The sequence below is a fragment of the Lissotriton vulgaris genome, unplaced genomic scaffold (genome assembly GCF_964263255.1).
Source record: "Lissotriton vulgaris unplaced genomic scaffold, aLisVul1.2 SCAFFOLD_1823, whole genome shotgun sequence".
Taxonomy (NCBI): domain Eukaryota; kingdom Metazoa; phylum Chordata; class Amphibia; order Caudata; family Salamandridae; genus Lissotriton; species Lissotriton vulgaris.
The window spans coordinates 261,860-287,301 of record NW_028246691.1 but is presented as its reverse complement, the minus strand read 5'-3'; positions in this window follow the sequence as shown (position 1 = coordinate 287,301).

Genomic DNA, 25,442 nt, shown 5'->3' with positions numbered 1-25,442 from the left:
TTACACCGTATTCTGCCCTTGAAGCAGTGACGAAAGCCAGTGTACCAAATTCTAAAGCTTTACATCCACGTTGGATACAATGGCCGACTTCACTGACATATCCTGATGTCACATTTATCTTTAACTCCTCATTGCAAACCTTGGAGTTTTTAAAGTATGAATTAGTTCATCCTGCTCCTCTGTCCATGCGCCCGCTTGAGGATTACCATTGTATCATTTACACAGACGGTTTGTCGCAACGGAATCTAAACATTCGTACTTAGCGGCCTGCGCAATAGTGGCTGGTACCATGGTGAATGGAGAATTCAAGTGCAATGTCGTGCACACGCAGACATTAGGGGACTATACCGCTCAGTTGGCAGAGCTATGTGCTCTGGTGCTTGCACTGGAGTTTGATGATCCTTGTGTGACTACTCTGATTATAAGTGACTCTTATTACTGTGTTCAGTCCTTCAACGACAATTTATTCTTTTGGACTCGGAATGACTATCGTGATTCCAAAAGTAGCACAATTAAGCATAAAATGCTATGAGTTTGGGTCACAGCACTTAAAGAACGTCTGCCTCTCGTAAGTGTAATTCATACTCTTGGTCATCAGCGCGTAGGAGTACACGCTGATGAAACAGCGAAAACAGCAGTAGCGACATACTTAGTAGCAGCAGTTACAAGGTCCAAAAGTAAGATTGAGGAGGACATCTTGGCAGATATCGCTGTTACAGAGAAGGGCGATAATTACCCTAGGGGTTTCCCTTGAAAATACTCTTATCAATTAAGTCCTGATATAGTTCCCTATGTGATAATTAACGACGTTGGTGACAGGTTGATTCCCAACGCGGGCCGCAGACTTTCCTTGATAACATTGATTGGATTTGTGACCGTCTTTTTCCGTCTCATCAATGGACACTGCCTTACTGAACGCTCTGCTATTAAGCTAATCGAAGGAACTTTAGCACCACACTCTTCTTCACACATCATGAAGCGAGACCAGACTTTATCAACATCGCTGCCTGTCCTGTGTTGGATGGGATTGTATGAGATGCTGTAAAGTTTCAAATTCATGGCCCAACCGAGGTGGTTAATGTCCAAATGTACTTCGTGTTTCTATGGGGGATGTTGTGAAACAAAACATACACTCTGATTTTGATGTCCAAGCCGTTCAGTCTTTATTTTCGGATTTGAAATATTATGCTGCATTCGATGCTGAAGATTTGTATTTAACATCTGCTAATTATGCAGATTTGTTTTGTTATCAGCAGTATGGCCATCACTTCCTGCATAAAGCTAATACATTTAGAAATGTGGTTAATTATACACAATGTGAACATTGCCCAGCTCCCATTGAAGGCAGTTCAAAAACTCTTTTGAAAAAATGTACATACTTTACTGATTTTAATCAATCCAATCCTGAATCTTTTTATTTTAAAATGAATTCTACATCCAATTCTAAAGTTAGGCTCACCCACAAAAAATTGCTGTATTCCAAATCTTTTATTCACCAATTAGCTATAGATGGCTTTCAGCTGTGGAAAGAGACAGTCGATCTTAAATCTGTTTGGGGTTCTAGACCCTGGCAGGTACAAGGCACAGAGGCTTTACATTGTGCGTGCCTTATCCTGACCCATATGTTGTTTCTGTACAATTCGATTTTTCAAACAACTTGTTTTGGATTGGCAACTTCAAAACAAATGAATGCCCCCAAGGTTCCTAAACTGTGTGTTTATCCTACATGGGACAATCACACAGATATGTCCCTTGATGACTTGCAGTCTTTAATTGCAAACACCTCTTTTAATATTGCTAGCCTGGATCCTCTGTGTTGGTTGGTATGGCAAACAAGCTCTGATTCATGCCAACACCATTTTCTAGGGAAGGCCCCTGGCTACACACGAGAAAGACCAGACCCCCGTTTTGAAAACTCACATTCGGTTACTACCTATTCAGTGGGAAAATTATCTCAAAATTGGCTGACACACTCCACCCTGTCAACAGTTAAACATAATTTGTCTTTACTAACTGACGAAGTTGATTTGACAGATTTTGTTAGGGCCCTGCTGGAGGCAGATCCAAAAGGTTTCTATATGCTATTTACAATGAAGTTTGGAAACTGTCGCAAATAGAAGCAGCATCACGTTTAAGGGAAATAGATAAAGCTAATTTAGAAAAAGTGCTTGCTGTCGTTGATAATGGCATTATTACTCTCTCCTCCAGAATTTATACATTAGATAATATTGTTTAATCTGTTGTGGATATTGTACTTGATGAAGTATCTGTTTCGTTCCATGGTCAAAATCAATTGCGTTCCATATTGCAGTTTGCTTGGACTTTACAAATATTGAAATCTGGGAAAGTTCCTTGGGACTACATGAACACTTCATCTTTATTTTTACCTTTTAATTTGACAGAAAGATAACAGTTCATGTCCATGAAAGATGAAACATACTCTATTACATACTGAAAAATTAGAGCCATTGCCATTCCTAGTAGCCGAAACCAATTCTGCTGTTTGGCTTATCCACGGGGTTATAACTACAATTCTCCTTGTTTAAATTTAGTTCGCGTATGAAACATTATGCACTAGGCAGGTACGAACCCCTGGGCAGTGCGGTTCAGTGCTCATCTCCATGAAGTTTGGTCTTTGCCATTCACATATGTAGTGAAGGCAGGGACTTACTTACGCACATTGCTATGTTAGCATAGGATTATTAGAAGTTTAAAAGCCATTTTACCTTTTTGCTGCTTTTGCACACAACACTATATGTAACTGTTGTTGTAAGTTAGGCTGCTTGAATTGCTTCACATGAGAATGGTTTGTTTTCGGGGGGCGTGGCTTGAGCGCCGATGGCGGTGGTCGCCTGATCGCTCGGCTCCGAGACCGAGCCTGCAATTATCCTGATTCTTGGGTGAAGCGGGCGCCCGACCCCCCAGACCAAGTAGCGCTGTGGGAGCTGACTCGGGGAGCGCCTCCGGGGCCCTGGCGGGCGACTCGCTGAAGGAGAACGCGAAACTGCGAGGAGCGCGGAGCGGAGCTCAAGATGGCGCCCGCTCCGTCTCCATAGACCCGGAGCGTGCTGCCACCCTGGGAGCACCGGCGTCCCCTGCATCATCTTCCCTCTACTTTTCCCCCTAGAGGAGCAACACCATCGCCGACTGCCTGGGCGGCCACGGACACCGGGGAACTTTCCGAGCGGCGCCCGCTGAGACCGCTGCTCGCCTAACTGCGCCACGGAGCCCTGGGAGGCACAGGGAGTAACTGGGCGCGCCGTGCTGTTCGAAGCGGTGCGGCACTACCCCGCCTTGGCTCTGAGGTTGGCAGTGGGTGAGCTCAATAACTTTACATTGGGATGAACACGCACCCCGCCCGGGACTTGAGGGGCCCCATGAGTGGCTGACCGGTGTTTGGACGGCTTGCCTAAAGGTCGGCGGGATTGGTGACTAGCGTCGGGGACGACCGCTCCCCCCTCTGTTTCCTCCCGAGGACGGAGCCGCTTCTGAGCATCGGATGGCTGGATAGCGGGGGACCCTCACACCACTACATCAGGGTCCGGTTGGCCGGCCCACGGCGGCACAAGCTACTGCTGGCATTAGGAGAAACTTTGCTTGACCCCCTTCCCAACTGGGTGCCTGCTGGGCCCCCCACTGGAGATCGCGGCCGCCATGGGGAAGACGATGGGCGCCAAGGGTGGCACTCAGACCGCCTCAGACACGGAAGCACCTGACAAAGACGACCGGCTGGATCCGGAGAAATCGGGGAGCCCACACCTACAGCAACAATTCGATCGAATCTTGGAGGCGATCTCGGATACACGATCGGCCCTGCAACAGGACATTGCGCAGGTTGCGACGAGTCTGGGCTTGCTCAGGGCGGATCACGGCAAGCTCTCGGACAGAGTCAAAGGAGTGGAGAGCTCGGTGGGAATCTTGGAACCCGTGCAAAAGACTCTGGCCGCTACCATGAAGGATGCCTTATCCCGCATTGGTGACCTGGAGAGACGAGCGGAGGACACGGAAGGGCGTAATAGGAGGAATAACATCCGCATAGTGGGCCTACCAGAGAAGATTTAAGATGGCGACATGGTGGCCTATCTAGAAGACAGGCTCCGAACTGTGGTGGCGCCCGAGGGGCTATCCTCTTTCTACACCTTGGAGCGGGCACACAGGGTGCCGGCCAGACCACCGCTACAGGGCCGATCCCCACGCCCGGTGGTGGCGCGGCTACTGCATTTCCGTGACAGGGACCTCCTACTCAATGCTGCCAGGCAAAATGGGCCTTACCAGGTGGCAAACAGTCGAGTGAACATTTTTCCAGACTACACCTACGACACCCAGCGAAAACGGACCTCCTTTTTGGCGGTCAAAAGAGAATTGCGGAGCGAGAGCATTCAGTACTCCTTGCTGTTTCCGGCAAAACTTCGCATCATCCTGGACGGCACGACCAAATTCTTTGATAACCCGGAGGATGTGTGCAGTTGGCTTGAGCTATACATGCTTAAGGGGTTGGGAGGAGTTTTGTTGTTGTTGGGAGGGAAGCTTTCCATCGGTGTGGGACTAACAGTGAGTTTCATTGTGCTTGAGCATTGCTGGGGGAAACTGGATGAGAAACCATGGGACAATGGCTGATTTATCAACTTTGAAATGCATCACCTGGAATGTGCGGGGCCTTCACACCATGTCCAGACGCCATAAGATCCATGCTTACCTGGTGCGCAGGGGGGTACAGATTGCGCTACTACAGGAGACACACCTCACTAAGTCGGAAGGATTGGTGCTACAGCGTAGATGGAGAGGGCAGGTATACTGCACCACATATTCAGCTTATGCAAGAGGCGCGTTAATCTGGGTGCGGCCCGGGGTACCCTAACAGGTAACTAAATCCACGGTGGATCCGGAGGGGCGATTCGTGGCAATTGCCGGCAAACTGGGGGGAAGGGCTTTGAACATTTGCTGCATTTATGCGCCTAATGTGGACCAGCTCGCTTTCTTGACCGCGCTGTCGGGCTCCTTGACTCACTACCCATCGGGACCTCTTTTAGTAGGGGGAGACTTTAACTTGGTGGTGAACGTTGATCTCGACCGATCCCATCCTCCCCTTCCGTACTCGCCAGTACGTCGGGTGGCTAAAGGTAGGAGGGAGTGGCAGGTTCAGTGGGGACTGACGGACATTTGGCGATCGCAACACCCGCGTGCCCAAAACTACTCCCACTTCTCTGGCATGCATGAACTACATGTGCGGCTGGATGGATTGCTGGGGTCGACGGAACTAGCATCCTCGGCCGTAAGGTCTGAGGACCTGACAAGGACCATCTCAGACCACAATCCTCTATTAGTAGATTTCCGATGGCTCCCTGGTACCCCCTGTGTGCCCACTTGGAGGCTGCGCCCCGAGCTACTGGAAGATCTGGTGTTTAAGGGGGGACTGGAAGATACAATCGCGGAGTACTTCTCGGAGAACGAGGGCACGGCTGGGACGAGGGCCACGGAATGGGATACATTTAAAGTGGTGGTTAGGGGATTTTGCATCACAAAGAAAGTGGGAATGCGACGGGTCATTCTGGATGACCTGGCTAACGCTGACCGGAAACTCCGCGAGATGGAGCTCCTACGTCCCGGCCGCCCGGAAGTGCAGAGACAGACCTCGGCAGCAAGGGAGGCGGTGGCCGTGGAGGTCGAACGACTATGTAGCTTTGACTACAAAGCTTACCTGACCAGGTCACTAGCTGAGGGGGATAAATCAGGAGCGCTCCTAGCCTGGTTGGCCAACCCCACGAGGCGTAATACCCCTACGATGGCCATGCGTACTGCGGAGGGCAACGAGGTTTACACCCAACCCGAGATCCTTGATTGCTATCCGCGTTACTACGAAGGATTATACCGCAGTAGACTAACGCAGGACACTGCCCCGATTGACGAATTCTTGCAAGATCTGCCAATCCCCGCTATAGAACCTGAACAGGCGAAGGACTTGGGGAGAGACGTAGAACTGGGGGAGATCCGCAGCGCCATAAAAGGGATGGCGCGGAACAAGACCCCAGGCCTAGACGGACTTCCGGTGGAGTTTTACTCCTCCTACGCGGACCTCCCGGCCCCCCGGTTATTGGTAGTATATAAGGAGGCGAAGCGCCTAGGGCGCCTGCCCGGCTCGATGTATGAGGCCTTGGTGGTCCCCCTACTCAAACCTGGCAAGGAGGGCAACGACCCGGCGTCTTACCGACCGCTTTTGATGCTTACGGTTGACTACAAGATTTTGAGCAGCATACTAGCAAAGAGATTGGTGTGTCACATGAGCTCCCTAGTGCATGACGATCAAGCGGGTTTCATCCCCAAGCGTAACACGACGATGAATATCCGCCGCCTGCTCCGCCTGCTGGAGGAAGCCCATGCTGAGGCCCCCTGTCCCTTAATCCTCTCGATTGACCTAGAGAAGGCTTTTGACAGCCTAGAATGGGAATACCTCTGCAGAGTGCTTGGTCACTTTGGTCTGGGGGAGGGGTTCCTGCGATGGACCACGGTACTGTACGCTTCGGCAAAGGCCAGAGTGCGATCAGGCCCACTGATTTCCCAACAATACCCAGTGGAACGGGGCACGAGGCAGGGATGCTCGTTGTCCCCCCTGCTCTTTGCGCTCGCGGTGGAACCCCTGGCGCTGTCGCTTCGAACGGGGGCCTACTACAGGGGGTTGCGGACCTTGACGGGGAAGCAATACATTTCCCTCTATGCCGATGACCTGCTACTTTTTCTTGAGGATGCAGGCGATGCCTTGGCCGGGGCCGACACAGCACTTACGGCCTTCGGAGAGCTTTCGGGCCTTAGGGTGAACTGGGCCAAAACTTGCCTGTTCCCGGTTCGGAGGGGGGAGCTCCGACCAGACACAACCAGGGTGATCAGACGGGAGCCTAGTTGTCTTAAATACCTAGGGGTGTACGTTTATCATGACCCTGCTGATCTCCTCGACGGCAATATCTCCCGTTGCATCCGGGCACTGAAGGGTAGTATGAGCTTTTGGGCCACCCTGCCGCTGTCGGTGGCAGGACGCATTGCACTGCTGAAAATGGTGGCGCTCCCTCGGCTACTATATTACTTTAGGACGCTCCCGGTCTGGGTCCTACCGGCCACCTTCTGGACCATGAATTCACTGCTGGTGGCGTTCCTCTGGGGATCGAGCCGCAGTAGAGTGGCGCTTAAGACCCTGATGAGACCCAAAACAGAAGGGGGGTTGGCGGTACCCGACTTTGAAAAATACTATTTGGCTGCCCAGCTGCAGACTTACACCCAGGAGGTAGCGCAAGAGTTTCGGGGCCCGGAGGAGGAACGAGGGAGCGGTATACCCAGGCACGTTCTATCCTATATTGCACTACAACAAAGGTTAGCCTTGAGGGACCTCACGCATGAAGAACGCACCATACGATCGTGCTGGAACCGGGTGCATTGCCGGGCGGGACTGAAACGCCCGTATGCCCCGGAAATCCCGTTGGGGATGCTCACTGCCTTGCCGGTGGCAATTGGTCACGGTTGCGGCTTTGGGAAGACGCGGGGTTACAACTAGTAGGCGACCTTTATGAGGATGGAGTGTTACTGCCTTTCAGGAGATTCTGGACCGATTTGACATCCCCGGGGCGATTTCTTGCTACACGCAATCCAGGCGCACTGGCAGAAGGGTTTCGAGGAACCACCGACATCAGCGGCATGCCAATTTGTCATGATGTCATCGGGGACGGTCAAAGCAGTAACGTGCTTGTACTCCAGGATGGTCAACGATGGGCTACCCCCATTGGAGACACTCAGGACCCGATGGGAGGCTGACATAGGGAGAGACATCCCGGAGACTACGTGGGCGCAGCTGATGCGCCAAGCCTGGAAGGGTACGCGTCACGCTCGATTTCAGTTGGTTCACTTTTATATATTGCATCGGGCCTACTTGACCCCGGAGAAAATACAGGAATATTTTGCCTCGGATGCGGCGGCTTGCCCCAGATGCCGGACGCTCGGGGCTGACCTCATACACATGTGGTGGTCCTGCCCTGCGTTGTCCTTATACTGGACGCTGATAGGGGACACCCTTAACGGGATTACTGGGAGGGCCCTGGAGTTTGACGCCGCGGTGGGGATCCTGCATTGGTTCCCTCACACTCCCAAAAACAAAATCTCCAGTAAATTTATTGACCTGGGGCTAATACTGGCGAAGCGGGAGATAACCAGACACTGGAAGGCACGGGTTGGTCCAACAGGCACTAAATGGCGCAATGAACTTCTAAAATGGGCAGCAGGGGAGAGCACCCTGAGGTATCAACTGGCGAGGCGGCAGCAGAACGAGAAGGCGTTAAAGGCAGCACAAGAGTGGGAGACATTGGTGCAGGCCCTGCGCGACCACAGCACGTCTAGTGACTCCGATAGTGATGAAGGTGACCAGCCTCCGTCCCTGTAGAGATATTTAGAGACGGAACTTCCATTGAGAAGGAAAAGGTTTCCTACCACAAGCTCTTTGCATGCACACTAGCGCACTGATGGCGGGGTGGGAGGGGGAGGTGGATAGAGGGAAGGGGAAGCGACATAAGCTTCCCACCGACATCGTAGATTTTTCACACTGTATGCTTGGTACTTAGTCCTCTGGGGGGGTTGGGTCGAGTGGGAGGGATGGGGTGTTTTCAAGTTGTTTAGAAAAGCAGAGGAGGTCCTTTCATTTATTGTGGTCAATGCCAGACGAACAATAGACCCTCATACATTGGTTCAACGTAAACGCCGCCCAGCCTCCGGGATGTGGGCTGAATGGCTGTGTGTTAGTGGTATTTCCTTACCGGGGTCACTTTCTTTTATTTCATATTGATAATGTGTCAACGGACCGACATGTAACTTTGGCTAATTCCTGCAATAAAAATATATTTTAAAAAAAAATGAGAATGGTTTGTTTTCAACGTTCCTAGACTTACATCTCGCCCTTAGTCTACACAGTGAGTGCTGAAGCCTCCAAGGTTATTATAACAATGTTAGGCGTTGTTCGGGCTGATCGGCTCATGCTCTAGACACAACATGCACGCAGCTGCAGCTAGCTGAAATCCTTGCGCCTTTAATATTGCACTGCATACATGATTTTACACACTCTGAAGAAAACCCATTTCCAGAGAGACAGAGCTATTGCAGATCCTGATGTGATTCACTTCTGCTGATCTTGGAGGTATGGGGTTTCCCATTCAAGCCTAAGAGACCTTCTATATTTTATAAAACTATGCTCCTAGCTAGGGAGGGTGGCATACAAGGAGCTATAGGACCTGGTTTCCACTATCATTATAATATGATTTCTCCCTTTGTGTTTTATGGAATTGTAACAATGCTGATCGTATTATTTTTATTCATATGCCTGCTTATGTTCGCAAAAATACTGCATCTTAGAGCACGTCGTTAAAATAAACATTTTAAACTTTATTGTGTCTCTTTTTACCCATGTTGTGGACTGGTAGGAGAATATAACAAAAGAGTGTTCTTGATTCCGACCATTTCTGAGAGTAACCTAAGTCACATGTCCTGGATTGTTTAATCATTGGTTCCTTTGCCATAGGACGAAGAGCTAATGTGACACTGATGCTAGTCGGTTAGGGGTTCTAGGTACTGAGGTGAGTTTTTTGGTCCACCACAATTCACTGATGTCCTGGGTCTCTGTGCACAGTTCTGTGTATGAGCAGAATCCCTGCAACATGGCGCACCTAACGTAGTGGTCTTATTTTGAGACTCTCAAGTAGTGCTTATATCTGTCCACAACACCCTCACTATTGTTTACGGTTGACGGTAGTGATAGATTAACCTACCTATAGTTACATAGGTTTTTCAAGCTTGATAATTTCAAAAGGTTCTGACTTTGAATTGCTACCCATTAGTGCTACGTTTCTTTGCATTGTTCTTTTGTCTCCAGTGTCGTTATGGGTGACGTCGAGAGAGAACAACATAGTAGGGTGGCCGTCCGCAATCATTTGCTGAGGTTCGGCGTCACTGTGGATGGCATGGCGGTAGTTTTCGTGGTGAGTGCTGAAGCAGCTTACCCGTTTGAGCTTTTCTACTCATGGGTTAGCTTTCCTGCGGTAAATGCGGGTTCTGGTACGTTTCACGTTTACAGTCCCACGGCCGTGCCTCTGATTTACACCCCATATAGGACACTAGAGATTCCTATTAATGCTTGGCAGCACCAAGTTTGGTTTAATGACGCCCTTCCCCAATCAGTGACGGCGGTTCAGTTGGGCCCTTTGTCTATTCCTGGAGCCACGTGGCCGGTTCTGGCCGGTTGCACATCGCATCTGCGTCACATGCAAGTCACTATAGAGGAGTTGCGTGTGCTCTACACCTCGTTGGTTGTAGTGCACCGGGCTCTAGTGCAATGCGTTTCCTGCCACGTCCAGGCAGGGCCGACTGGCGCTGCAGCGCAACCAGCTGGACCGGCCGGGAAGAAAATTAATCCCGTCATGGTTACTTCGGTTATGGGCAAGCGGCCCCAAGATAAGGATGATTTACCTTTTTGGCTGCTGAGAAATTTGACCAGCTGGAAGCAGTATTTCCTAATACGACTCCTGTTGAGAAACACAGGATTCTAATAATAAGTTTGCACAAAGACTTAATACCAGCGGTTGCTGATTGTGAAACCTGGTGTAAGATATTTGCGACAGTCTATACTAAGTACTTCGGCACTCTGTCCATGGCTGTCCTACCCTCCATCATTAAGTGCGTCAAAGATGAACACGGAGCGGAGGCGGCTGTTGTTGGACTTGGCCCTTTTGGCAGGTTCACCCCTGAACTTTTTGCCTTGACCTCTGACATGATGGTAGTGATTTTTGGCCTCTGCCCACTTTAGTACTGTGGCCCAGTGTAAAGTGCGTGCTCGCTCTGAGTGCATGTGGTGAGATGGGCCTGCCCTCCCATAGGAATGCATGGGGGATTTGTGTGTCCATGGTAATTCCTGATATGAGAGGAGTGAAGGGGCGAGTTTAGTATGTGCAAACTTGTGAGAATAAATGCTGCGCAAAAATGAACAGTTTATTACAAGTCAATAAAATTGATGTTATGTAACATCGGTACAGTGCCATATATTAGAATTCAAATTCTGTCTTTGTTTAAAAAATGCCGATACATGTTAAAAACAGTACAAATTCACAAAATTCACAGTTGTCAAAGTTGACAACTTTGACAACTGTGAATTTTTACTGTTTTTAATTTTATTGACTTGTAATAAACTGTTCATTTTTTAATACTACAAACTATGTTTTTTAAATCATTTTTGTTTTCTCGTGTTTTCACTACATGTTTAATATTGTTTAATATTGTATATTCTTCTACGAAGTCGGCATTTTGAGTTATGAGGGCAATACACTAAAGGGCTTTTCAAGAGTTGTACTTTTGGGACCCGCTATGTTCTTCACTCCTATTCTCCTTGTCCCTAATTGGATTAATAAGGAGACCTTCCTTTTTCTTATTCTCTTGTAGTATGTTTTATGCACCCTGTTTGATACCTCTAAATGTGGTCTCTGTTTAGGAGGTTGTTTTGCATATCATGGTTTATGCTAGTGAGATGATGCGTCACTGTGATTTACGCCCCTAATGTGAGTTATGCTTAGGAGGTTAGGGTCTAATGTGTTTAGACTTGTGAGAAGATTGCATAATGTGTTTATGCTGGTGAGCTTGGCGCAGAATGTAATTCGCGCCTGATGTGATACTGTGCATAAGGTAGTTTATGTTACAGGCTGATGCTAACTGGTACAGTGATTATCAGTGTTTACTGGTTGTACGTTTATGATCTGTTTTACTTTTACAAAGTTCGCTTTGTGATGGTTCTGACAGTGGTCTAAATGGCCCTGTCATGTGTATATAAACCCTTGTGAATATTGCCCGTGCCAGTTGGTACAGTGTATGTTATGTGTTTACTATTCTAATGTGTTTTGAGAATACAAAGGCCATTTTTGATATAACCTTGTGTGGAGTTCCTTTTGTAGTGTGCCTGGGATGCTGTTGCTGTGTGCGTGCGCAAATGTTTTACACATGGCCTCCGGGATAAGCCTGACTGCTCGTGCCAAGCTACCAAGGGGGTGAGCAGGGGTTATCTTTGGCGTGTTACTCCCAAGCCCTGACTAGAGTGGTGGACTCTGCCTGGCTTTGGCGCAAGCCTTAGCCAACCAGAGATACCACTTCTAACACTGTTGAATTGGGAATGAGACTCGTTGGAGCGTTTGAGGTTGTTTCCGACCTCGTCCTTGCTAATGTTAAGGGAGATGCGGTGACCTTCCAGGTGTCTAATGCTTTGCGCGATGTCCCCAATGCCGATAAGCCCAGGGAGTTACCGAAAATCATTGCTGATGCTTATGAAACAGTTGGCTGCAAAAGTTTGGGTGTTAAGCCTTTTGGTAAAACAGCAGCGGCAGAAGCAAACTAAGGTGGCGACTTCTGATAAAGATGAATGCACCACTTTCCCAAAGCAGAATTGGAATAAGAATAAAGAACAGGGGAAAAAGTAACAGAAACAGGGGTCACGTCCTTCTTCGCCAATACCTGTGTCTACTGAGCGCACATATGATTTGCACGACTGCGCTAATATTAAGTCACCTGATCATTTTCAGGTTCCTGATCAAAGTTCTCCTCGCTCTTTGGAGGATACAACGGTTTCACCAACCGGTGGAGGAGACAGCGGCAGAGGTCGGGGTGCCCAACAAAGTCGCGAGCAGCCCCACAAGACTGAGGGTAAAGGCAAGCAAGACGACTCTCCCCGTCAAAGACCCCAGTTTCTGAAGAAGAAATTTGCCGCTTTAACAGCGAGGTATGCCACGGATAGTGAGAACGCAGCTTCGGAATCTGACATGGGCGCTGACGCTGCTAGACAGCACAGTAGAAATTACAGCGGGAAGCATTGCGTGTATTTCTGAAGGTGACAGCAACTGACACGTTCGTTGCTGTTGAGACAGCTGACACTAGAGTGGCTCCCCCTGAAAGACTTTATGAAATAGTCCTTTTAATTGAAGGTGACTACAACGTACTATGAAAGGGGTATTTTGGGAGAATCTGACTACTACCTATGACATTTTGTTAGCAGAGACCGCCTTAACCCTAATAACCCATGCAACGTGAAGCGAAAGCTCTTGTTGCAGAAATCCTTGAACAATTGAAATATGAAGGTGTGATTGAAACGTGTGTGTCTCCGATGAATAATCCTCCTTTTACTGTGACCAAGCCTGATGGCTCGTGCTGTTTGGTATTGGATTACGGGCACTTGAACTCTCATTGTCAGACCTGTGCAGTACAAAATACTCACAGTTCAGCCCTTGTGGATAGTCTAGTGCGTAAAAGTTTTAAAACCACACTTGACATATCCAATGGCTTTTTGAGCCATAATCTGTCCCCTATTAGTAGTCAGTGGACAGCTTTTACCTGTGGCGGTAAACAAAAACAGTTCCGAAGATTAGCTATGGGCTATAAGAACAGTCCAGGCATCTTTACCGCCCACATAGTCTCTCTTTTAGAGAGACTGGACCCTGATGCATGCTCGTATGTAGATGACATTTATTTCACTGACAATGAAATATGGCCGCATCTGTGTCACGTTGACCGCATCATTTGTATGTTTGCGGACTTCGGTTACAAATTTAATGTTGCAAAATCACACATTGCAGAGTACACAGTGTTGGTCCTGGGCTATGAGATCAACAATGAAGGTCGAGGTTTAGCACCTAATTTCCTGGAGAAATGCACAAAACTGCACGCTCCGACAACTCTGAAAAAATGACAATGTTTACTGGGTTTTTAGAATTTCGGGCGTACTTACATTCCCGATTATGCCCAGCGTATCAAGCCTCTTTATGCCTTGGTACAACCTACTTTCACCAAATCTTGCTGGCTGCCTGAAAATTCTGCAATTTTGCATTCTTTGCAGTCTGATCTACTTGCATTTAAATACTTACTGACTCATAACAACCACACTAACCTGGTAATGAGAATTGTGCCTGGGGCGGTAGGTTTCACATACCTGATTTTTAATGAAGGTGACACGGTCCCTATCGCTTACAAGTCACACTTGTAAACTTCGGCTGAAATAAGGTTTACCACTGTGGAAAAAGTTTTGACTGCAGTGCAGATGGCGATTCTGAAAGAACGGGCGCTGTCGCAGGGGAAACACATGTTGCTTGTTACACCGTATCCTGCCTTGGAGGCAGTGGCGAAAGCCAGTGTACCAAATTAAAAAAGCTTTGCACCCGAGGTGGATACAATTGGCCACGTCCTTGACATCTCCGGATGTAATGTTCATCTTTGATTCCTCTTTGCAAACTCAAGAGCTCTTGCAGTATGAATTTGTTCATCCAGCTCCTCTGACCATGCGCCCGCTGGAGGATTTCCATTGTATCATTTACACTGATTCGGCGCAGCCGGCGACGGATTCAAAACATGCATATTCAGCTGCCTGCGCAATAGTGGTTGGTACTATGGTGAATGGAGAGTTCAAGTCTGCTGTTGTGCACACACAGACATTAGGGGACTGTACCGTCCAATTGGCAGAGCTCTGTGCTCTGGTGCTTGCACTGGCATACGCGGACCCTTGTGTGACTACTCTCATTGTAAGTGACTCATACTACTGTGTTCAGTCTTTCAATAAAAATTTGTTCTTTTGGAAAGGTAGCACGATTAAACACAAAATGTTGTGGGTTCGAGTGGCCGAGCTTAAAGAACGGTTCCCACTCGTTTTTGTAATTCATACTCTTAGTCACCAACTCGTCGGGGTACACGCTGTTGGTAACTGTCTTGCTGATGAAGCAGCGAAGACCGCAGTTGCGACATATTTAGTAGCAGCAGTTACACGTTCCAAAAGTAAGATTGATGGTCGCAAGAAAAACAGGTACATCTCCATTGACAATGTCAAATTATAGCAAGTGGACGATTCTTCTTAGTATGACTCCAGCGGTCTCTTGTCCAGCAAGGCTGAGGAATTCTGTTTTGGCTCCAGCAAGTTCCACCAGGCCTGACATTGCCATCGAGATGCCTATAGTTACTGATCCTTTATTGAATACACCGTCTGGTGATCCCCTTAATGAGACAGAGTATATCTACCCTACAGACTTGCCGATGCCTGATTTGCAAACATCTGCAGTTAACCAGTCATGCTTTTCATTTGACACAGACTCTGTTACATCAAAGTCCCCATCGAGAATTTCGATTTTTGCTGTTTGGTTTAAGAAACATTTTTTGATACCCCCATGGACTTACATTAGGCTGTTGCTTTTTAGGTCTCGCCTGGAATTAGCATCCGAAGGATGCGTCCAGGCTGTAGACTTATAGCTAGCTGACTCGGGGGAATGAAGGACAAGAAAGTGCCACGCGCTTCTCTTTTGCTGGATTTCACTGTGTGCACGCGCACCCACATTCGCGCATGCGCACATACACAGCCACACGCATACACAGCCACACACATACACAGGCACACACACACACACACCCGTCGCCGCCGCACCTACACACACACTAGCGCACCTACACGCACACACAGAGACCCCCCCACACACACACCAGCGCACCTACACACACGCATGCACACATACAAAGACCCCCCTCCCCCCGCCATCGCACACATACACACACACACACACACACAAGCGCACCCCCCTCCCCCCTAGAACTAAGCCCCACTTACCGCCATTCGGGACTTCTGTAGCCGGGGCTCTCCCTCGGGCATGGGAGCCCCGCCTTCAGGCACTCCGTGGGCGCGTGCGCGGGACTTCCGAAGACGGAAGTCCCGCCCAAAGGAACTGGCTCGAACGCTCCAGCCAAAGCAGCTCTGCGCCTCCTCGCACCTGGCCCATACGAAACTTGTTATTCAAACCGTGCTTTTCGCAGCCGGAAACTAACGTGAGCCCTAAAAAGAACCGACAACTCAAGCTTTGATGAGAGGTTTCGCGCAGCATATTTTTAATGTGTGTCAAAAGTAATGTTTTATTTATCTTGGCACGTCATGGAAGAGCGGGCGAAAGAAAACCAGTGTATTGTTGTTGATTATACTCGAATATACACAGGAGTTGAATTTTCACTCATATATTGCGTCATACCGGTCCCATGTTACCTCTTCAACACGGCGCGCGATGCAGGGTATCATAGTTGTCCTGCTTTTGTGCGGCAGTGGGCAGGCCACTGTGTCTTATGCTGAGCAGGGGCGCCGACTGGGGTGCTTTCCTGCATGACAGTAGGTGTACACTACATTTGAATTCTAAATTTTAGCTTGCTGAGGAAAGCAGATGGAATGATTATCGAAAGTTTGGGTAAACGAGTGGCCTGCATCACACAAATCACACCCTTCTCATGTAGCTATTCTTTATTTATTTTCAAATTTAAAATGATCGCAGTGCTTTTCTAATTAATAGTTTTACGTGTTTTAAGATTCGTCATATTGGGAAAGTCAACAGAAATCAATTGGTTTTCAACCCAGTTTACACCGATTGAGCGGCTCTAATCGTGAGTTTGCTGCATGTATGTAAACTTGTGTGCACGGCTCATGGGCAGATATGTGCAGACAGGGCAGATGTTTGCAGCTTGTTTACGGACACAATGCCCAGGCCGTCAAACATGGACACAGCCTTCCAGAGTTGTGCTGCTTTTCGGCTGTTGCTTAGGTTCCTGCTGAGGCTCGGACCCCTGACATGATAAAAGTGAAGTTCTTAGACCCTGGCTCTGCACTTGGTTATTCGTGACCACACCCTGACAGACAGCCAGTCTTCAGGTCTTCCAGAGTAGTCAGCCGCCCTTCTAGTGGAAACGTTCAGCAATGTTACACATCGCATTGAGCCACATCACCCAGAATGGGTAATCACAAAGCGGATAAAGGAGTTAAAGAGACGGCCTTATTTATTTATGTATTTATTTAGCTTTTTATTCAGTGCATACACAGGAGTTGAATTTTAACTCATATATTGCATCGTACCGGTCCCATGTTACCTCTTCAACACGGCGCGCGATGCAGGGTAGTTGTCCTGCTATTGTGCGGCAGTGGGCAGGCCACTGTGTCTTATGCTGAGCAGGGGCATGAGCACCGACTGGGGTGCTTTCCTGCATGACAGTAGGTGTACACTACATTTGAATTCTAAATTTTAGCTTGCTGAGAAAAGCAGATGGAATGATTATCGAAAGTTTGGGTAAACGAGTGGCCTGCATCACACAGATCACACCCTTCTCATGTAGCTATTCTTTATTTATTTTCAAATTTAAAATGATCGCGGTGCTTTTCTAATTAATAGTTTTACGTGTTTTAATGGCATGTGTGTGCAGGGCGATAAGCTTGCAGTTTTGTCCTATCGCTGAAGGTTGGTAGGTTGGGGAAAAAGTGTCTGGGGCGTCCTTTAAACAAGCATTTGCAATGCAATAGGTCTCACTTTTGCGAAAGTTTAAGCTATTAGAATTGTAAATGACAATGCCTTTTATTTATGTTTTAAAAGCAAAAACATAAATAAAAGGCATTGCCATTTACAATGCCAATAGCTGTAACTTTAATAATACGAGACCTATTGCATTGCAAATGCTTGTTCTATTTTATTATTCATGTCGATTGGATTTGTGGTGTATTTTTTCCGTTTTGTAAATGGACACTATGTTAAAGAAAGAAATTGAATTAGGCTAATTGATGGAACTTTGGCACCCCACTACTCATCTCACATCAAGAAGAGAGACCAGACTTTTGTTAACATTACAGCTTGGCCCGTTTCAGATGGGATTGTTTGGGATGCTGTCAGATTTCAAATACACGGCCCCACAGAGGTTATTAATGTTCCCAATGTACCACGAGTTTCAAATGGGGGATGTGGTTAAACAAAATATATGCTCTGATGACTGGGATGTACAGGCCATAGAGGCTCTGTTTTCTGATTTGAAATATTATGCTGCTTTTGATGCTGAAGATTTGTATTTAGACTCAGCCAACTATGCTACCAACATTATGGTAATAATTTTCTGCACAAAGCAAACTCATTTAGAAATGTGGTTAATAATACACAATGGGAACATTGTCCAGCTCCCGTTGAGGACAGCTCAAAAACTCCTTTGAAAAAGTTTACATATTTTACTGATTTTAATCAATCAAATCCAGACGCATTTTATTTTAAGATGACTGGCAAGTCCTCTTCCAAAGTTAGACTTATCCATAGTAAATTACTATATTCTAAGTCCTTTCTTGACCGATTAGCAGTTGGGGCTATGAACTGTGGAAAGATACTATTGACCTTAAATCTGTTTGGGGTTCTAATGGCTGGCAGGTACAAGGCACTGAGGCTTTGCATTGTGCATGTCTCATCCCGAACCAAATGTTGTTTTTGAATTCGACAATTTCACAGACAACCTGCTTTGGATTGGCTACGTCTAAAAAATGAAATGCTCCCTCTCTTCCTGATTTAGGAGAATACCCTACATGGTACTATCACACAGATTTGTCCCTTAGTGAATTACAGTCTCTGTTGCTGAATTCGTCTTTTAACATTTCCAGTTTTGATTCCCAAGGCTGGTAGTTATGGCAAAAAAGTTCTGATTTATGCCAACATCGTTTTCTGGGTCTGACCCCTGGCTATACACAGGTGAGGGTGGATCCCCATTTTCAAAGTGATCATTCTGTTACTACCTATTTAGTAGGCAAGTTATTTCAGTACTGGCTCAAACATTCAACCTTAGTGTCAGTTAAACTCCATCTGCCCAAATTAACTGAAGATGTTGATCTGAATGACTTTGTTAAAGGCCCTCTGGGAGGCAGATCGAAAAGATGGATATATGCTGTTTACAATGGACAGCTGATGGACTATACGTCACGAAATGGGAAGACAAAGGACGGGTAGCGGAGACACCTGGATTGACTGAACAGAACGCTTAACCCAAGGGCTGCACAGAACTTTAGATTCCTACGACTGTGGACGCACCTGTCCATTGTTTCATCTAAACTCTCGTGCTGCACAGAACATTATTTGATGCCTCCGACTTCGGACGCACCCGTCCGTCTTCCCATTGCATGACATACAGTCCACCAGAAATCGATTTTACCACCCTTTTCAACTCCTCATAACTTGACCCTTGCCGTAGCCGGGTTGGAATTAACACCGGTGTTGCGATTTACCGATTCATTCTACAAACACACTGCCCTGAAGAGTCATCTTCGCCAAGGTGTGACAAAACACGTGTCGGCTGGTTTGTTTCATGTGTACTGACCAAGATTGAATTATAAATCTACTCTTTATGCAACTCTGGATGCCGACCTTCGTCATTTTTTCCTCGAATAATGTTAAATTTTTTTAGTTCTAACAATAGAACCTAACATTCTGATACGTGTGCACAGGACTTGGACTTATCCCTTCGATTGTGACTGTCTCACAATGTGTAGTTTGCTGTAAAAATTTGCTTTCGCGCCCCCACATGGGAGGATCGACATCTCTATTTGGCCTTGCAGTCCGACCTTGAAAGTAGAGTTCAACACTTTGAGCAGAATAAGGGCTATATTGTCCCAAAAAGAAGTAGCTCTTACTTCATCCCATGAAACATTTGTCCTTCACATGGTTAACACCCATACAGAGGTGCAGGCGCTTTTGAATACCGATCTCCCACTTCATTTTGGTGCCTTGATCGACACCATTTTCAATGCCTCGACTACAACTGGCTTTGCCCATTTTTTTAAATTTGTGGGCTCTGGCCTTGTGACCTTATTCAAACTATATTTGGTGTGCTACAGGCATTTTTTCATTCTGTTTTTTCCAGCATCTTCGGCGGTTTCCCACTAATTCTCGCCCTGGCTGCCGGTGTGTTGCTGTTGATTTGCTTACTCCGGAATGGCTGCAATGTCTCTGCCACGAAACAGCCGAGCCCGGCTGATACGGCTTCGTAGCCGAATGCTTGAATACTATGGAACACTAACCCTGGCCACTTTGAGTGAGGCATATGGATTATCTTATCGATTCTCATATTTCACTTGCGTGCAACCTGTCTTCCATTGCCTGGAATGTCCCTTCCAATGGGCATTAAATCTCTGCCTCTCCAATACAGTGTCTCCTGCTCCAGAATACGATCTGCTAATGAGTCCCCTAGTGGCTCATGAGTTGGAATGTTGGGGTGTTGGGATTAAGGCCTGAGCTGCTGCGCACAGAGTTTTGGCTCATAGGATATTAGTGCGGAGAACACGCAAGTTGTCCTCTGATGGTGCTAGATGCTCCTATAATGGAAGAACATGTATGTTCCTTTTCTTTACTCGATTGGATGGCGGATCTCTTTTCCGAAAATAACAATGACTTCCTCTTGGAGACTGTTGCAACATATTGTGCATACACGCTGATGGATTAACTTGGCAGCCTTCCATCATCAGTCGAGCACTTTCCTACGTTTTTTTTTTCTTGGCTGCCTGACGCCCCCATTTTTTATTTTTTGTCTTTTCTTTTCGATTTTTTACCCTTTCAAATTGGCCCATTTGACAAGGATAAACTTCTTTCTGGCTCACTCGAACTTTAACTCTGCGTTCCTATTTTTAGTCCCTTTGTTCGTTGGCCCGATCAGGGGAGGGTGTAGTAAAGACATGCTTCTGCTTGCAGACATTGCTATGTTAGCATTAGTGAACTAAATGCTTCAACACCATTTTGCTGCTTTTGCACACAACACTACATGCCTCTGTTCTCGTAAATAAAACTGCTTGCTTTTCTTCACATGAGAACTTTTTTTTTTCACATGTCTAGGCTTACACCGCGACCTCAGTCTGTACAGAGTGTTCAAAAGTTGAATAACAATGTATGCTGTTGATTCGGGTTGATCAGGCCCACGCACTTAGACATAACACAAACCCAGCTGCAAATAACTGAAACTCTGGTGCTTTTAATATTGCATTGCAGTTGTCTAATCATTGGTAGCTTCGCTGTGGTACGGAGAACGAATGAGACACTGATGCTAGTTCTGGGGTTCTGGGCACTGAGGTGGGTTTTTGATACACCACAATGCACGGAGGTCCTGGTTACCTGTGTATAGTTATGTGCATGAGCAGAATCCCTGCAACAGCACTTAAACTCTTTCAGCGCAGACTAGTATAGATGGTAAACCAGAAGGAACGATTAGGTTAGAGGTGATTGCGCTTCTGGTTGAACATAAGGGATTAAAGATGGGATTGCACGCCTAAGAGGGAGTATAGAGAGGACATGCTCCCAGACTGGGGAATTTACTGTACCAAGTCACACTGGCACAAGCTACCAATAACATGATGCACTGCTTCACTCTCCTTCCTCGCCACTCCTGCGGCCAGCTAAGAGCTGATCAGAGCCCTTGCTGGTGGCTCACTCTGGTGCAGACCGAGGCCACTTGAATCACGTGACTATGAATAAAGGCTACAGCACGATGGCAGATGTGCTGGACTTGGAGATGCAAGGCTCCCTCAAGAATCTCCCAGTCAGCCCATGTGTAGACCATTTGGCCAATGCCACCATGTAGTCTTTGCTGGGCATCAACAATACATTCCAAGTTCTGCTTATCCACAGCGAGAACCACAGTGGAAGTAGATATGGTGTTGCAACAGCTGCCACAAGCCTGGACGTTTGAGATAACGATTGTGTGGCAAGTATAGTTCCCAGTTTCACTCTTTTTTTCAGCGTTCACACACATGGCAGCCAAGTTTCTCAGGTTGATACATGACTTGCTAATCCAGTCCAACTTTTTTCTTTGAATTATTGGGCTTTCATGTTTATCTCATTGGAAAAAATCAGGACTACAAGTCCCTGAGTGCTAGGAAAAACCTGGACTGGAGCAACGAGTCCCCCATGGACCTGAGAAATCTGTCATGGTTGCCATGTCACTGAGCATGTGGATGGTCAGTGGACTGTGGATCATATGTGAAAAGGTATTATTGTGGTTGCAGCGAATCGAGCCATTTCTAACTGCAAAAATGCTTTTTCATATGTACAAAGCACAAATTGCAATTCATTCACATGTGTGATTTACAGAAATGAGACCGAGACAAACATTTGCACCTGTCACTTTTAGCGAGGTACGTAGATCAAAGTAAGGGTGGGGCACGGATCTAGATGATCTGCCTCCTAATTTTCAATGTCGGACATCAGTTCCATATGGAACTCCCTACCGGCCCAAATTCGTGGAATGGAGAATCTGCTGGCTTTTCGGAAAGCCATTAAGACCTTCCTTTTTTCACTCCCATAGGCTTCTACATTCACCTGACTGTCCTTGAGTTTCTGTTTTCTCTGATCGAGCAGCGCCGGGACGCCTCTTTGCTGGGGCAGCTGTTGCGCTTTATCAAATCCCTAGCATAGCATAGCATAATGTCATTTAAAAAAGAATGATCAGCACACACCATACAAGAAAGGACAACTTGATTAATTTATATAATGCAGACACCTTCTGAATTTTTCTAAAAGAAAGTCTTCATTCTCATCTTATTCTTTTGTTAAGAACATTTTTTTTCTACTATAGCTAACACGTTTCATCTCTTGAAAGAGACTTCTTCAGGGCTACTTAATATTGTATTGGCCCATGTATTGATTATTGGTCAGAAAAGCCTCATAAATTCTTAGCATAATGGCTAGAATTCACTGTATAGTTGAGTCTGAAGTGTCCAATGGTTTACTTTCATTTTGTCTCCAGTTGTCACTAATATTTTAATATCTCCTAATGACTTGGGCAAGTTCCATAATCCAATTTATACATTTTGTTATCCGCTTCTTTAGACACAAATCATTCGGACATCAAGATCATTTGCAAAAAAGTCCCGCAATCGACGATGAGTATTTGAACCAGAGAAGATCATAACTTCCAGATGACCTCACCAGACTAAAAAAAAAAAATCCACAGCAATCGCCGACCTCTATTCACCACGACTAATGCTTCAAACTGGAAGACCACCATCAGTAAGGCAAGCGACGCAAAGTTCTTTCCAAGGCTGTCAAAGGCTGCATACTCCTCTCACAGAACCCACAATTCTTGTTTCAGTCATCAAATGCTACGCCTTCAATGCTTTCTTCACAGAGGTCAACAAAATCAGATTCAACATCACTACCATGGCCAAGTCACTTCCAGCCATCCCCAAACGCATCATCACTAAATGCACATCCTCCAGTCTAGTCTAACACATTGAACTCTCTAAACTCTAAAACCTTGCAAGGCAACCACCTATGAAGATGATGCCCTTTCATATTCCATCATCAAATCGCTCCAAGGAGAGGCACTCGCTCCTCTCTCCACATTGTCCATGCCTCCCTAAGTCAAGGAGCATTACCTCACACCTCTCTGGCAGGTCAATCTTCACCTGCTAAAGAAACCATCCCTGGATCCACCCAACCCACCAACTTTGTGCTCTATTACTCATCTTCCATTCATAGGGAAAAGCACTGAGAAAGCAGTCACCATCCAGCTACAGAAGCAAATCAGCAAAAATATTCTTCTACAGGACTACCAATAAAGTTTCAACCACATGGCAGCACAGACAGCCACACTCCAAGCAGTTGACGATGCCTTCCTCCTCAATGACCGGAATGACCCCTGCCTCCTGGTCCTGCTTGATCTCAATGCAGCTGTCAACACATCAGAGTCTGATCAACACCCTGAAAACATGCGTGGGCCATTCAGACACTACCTTAAAATGGTTTAAACCTAGCCTCGCAAATTGGCACCACCTCGTACAAATAGGTTCCACAATATCAGACACGCCATCTCTAGCAGAGTACACTGGGACTCCATCCTCTCTACCATCATATTTAACCTCTACATAAATCCCCATGGGTTCATTTAACAGAAGCATCAAGATACATCAATACGTATATGATGCCCAACTCTACCAGAAATTATCCTCAACCAACGACAGCCAGAGACTCAAATCCAGCTGCAAACGCATCCACTCTTGAATGCCAATTAACTTCCTGGTGAAAATTGCAAAAAACACAGTTGATGGACAGAATGTAGAACAATGTCATACATTCACCCCAGTACAAGGATCTGGGCCTAAATCCATCGTTTTTTTGCACTCCACACCTCCCTGGGTTAGACACTGGCTATATGCAAATCAGCTCTGACCCTGTGCCCCATGGGAACAGTCCAGTCCGAACTATCAAGCCATGTCTTTCCCAGACCGGAATCAAGCATCCAAGGACCGGTTTCTGGCTATCAGCCTTCATTCAGCCTGGATAGCTTGGCTCCAGTGGTGTGGAGAGCCTGGGACTCACGTCTGAGTATACCCAGCACACTCGGGGTGAAAATTGCAAAAAACACAGTTGATGGACAGAATGTAGAACAATGTCATACATTCACCCCAGTACAAGGATCTGGGCCTAAATCCATCGTTTTTTTGCACTCCACACCACCCTGGGTTAGACGCTGCCTATATGCAAATCAGCTCTGACCCTGTGCCCCATGGGAACAGTCCAGTCCGAACTACCAAGCCATGTCTTTCCCAGACCGGAATCAAGCATCCAAGGACCGGTTTCTGGCTATCAGCCTTCATTCAGCCTGGATAGCTTGGCTCTAGTGGTGTGGAGAGCCTGGGACTCACGTCTGAGTATACCCAGCACACTCGGGGTGAAAATTGCAAAAAACACAGTTGATGGACAGAATGTAGAACAATGTCATACATTCACCCCAGTACAAGGATATGGGCCTAAATCCATCGTTTTTTTGCACTCCACACCACCCTGGGTTAGACACTGGCTATATGCAAATCAGCTCTGACCCTGTGCCCCATGGTAACAGTCCAGTCCGAACTACCAAGCCATGTCTTTCCCAGACCGGCATCAAGCATCCAAGGACCGGTTTCTGGCTATCAGCCTTCATTCAGCCTGGATAGCTTGGCTCCAGTGGTGTGGAGAGCCTGGGACTAACGTCTGAGTATACCCAGCACACTCTGGGTGAAAATTGCAAAAAACACAGTTGATGTACAGAATGTAGAACAATGTCATACATTCACCCCAGTACAAGGATCTGGGCCTAAATCCATTGTTTTTTTGCGCTCCACACCACCCTGGGTTAGACACTGGCTATATGCAAATCAGCTCTGACCCTGTGCCCCATGGGAACAGTCCAGTCCGAACTACCAAGCCATGTCTTTCCCAGACCAGAATCAAGCATCCAAGGACCGGTTTCTGGCTATCAGCCTTCATTCAGCCTGGATAGCTTGGCTCCAGTGGTGTGGAGAGCCTGGGACTCACGTCTGAGTATACCCAGCACACTCGGGGTGAAAATTGCAAAAAACACAGTTGATGGACAGAATGTAGAACAGATAAAGAGATACAAACATCAGAAATCTGAGATTAGACATCCTACAAAAATACCTTTTCCATCCCCTTATATTCTGGTATGAGCGTATCTATACCATGAGACATTGTCTTCCCTTACTTTTCACCTATGTGTCAGATTGATTATTAAGGCAAGGAAATGAAACCTTTAAAAATGTCATATGAAATCTCTAAAATTGTCATTGCAATAGAATAGGTTGGTCAAAA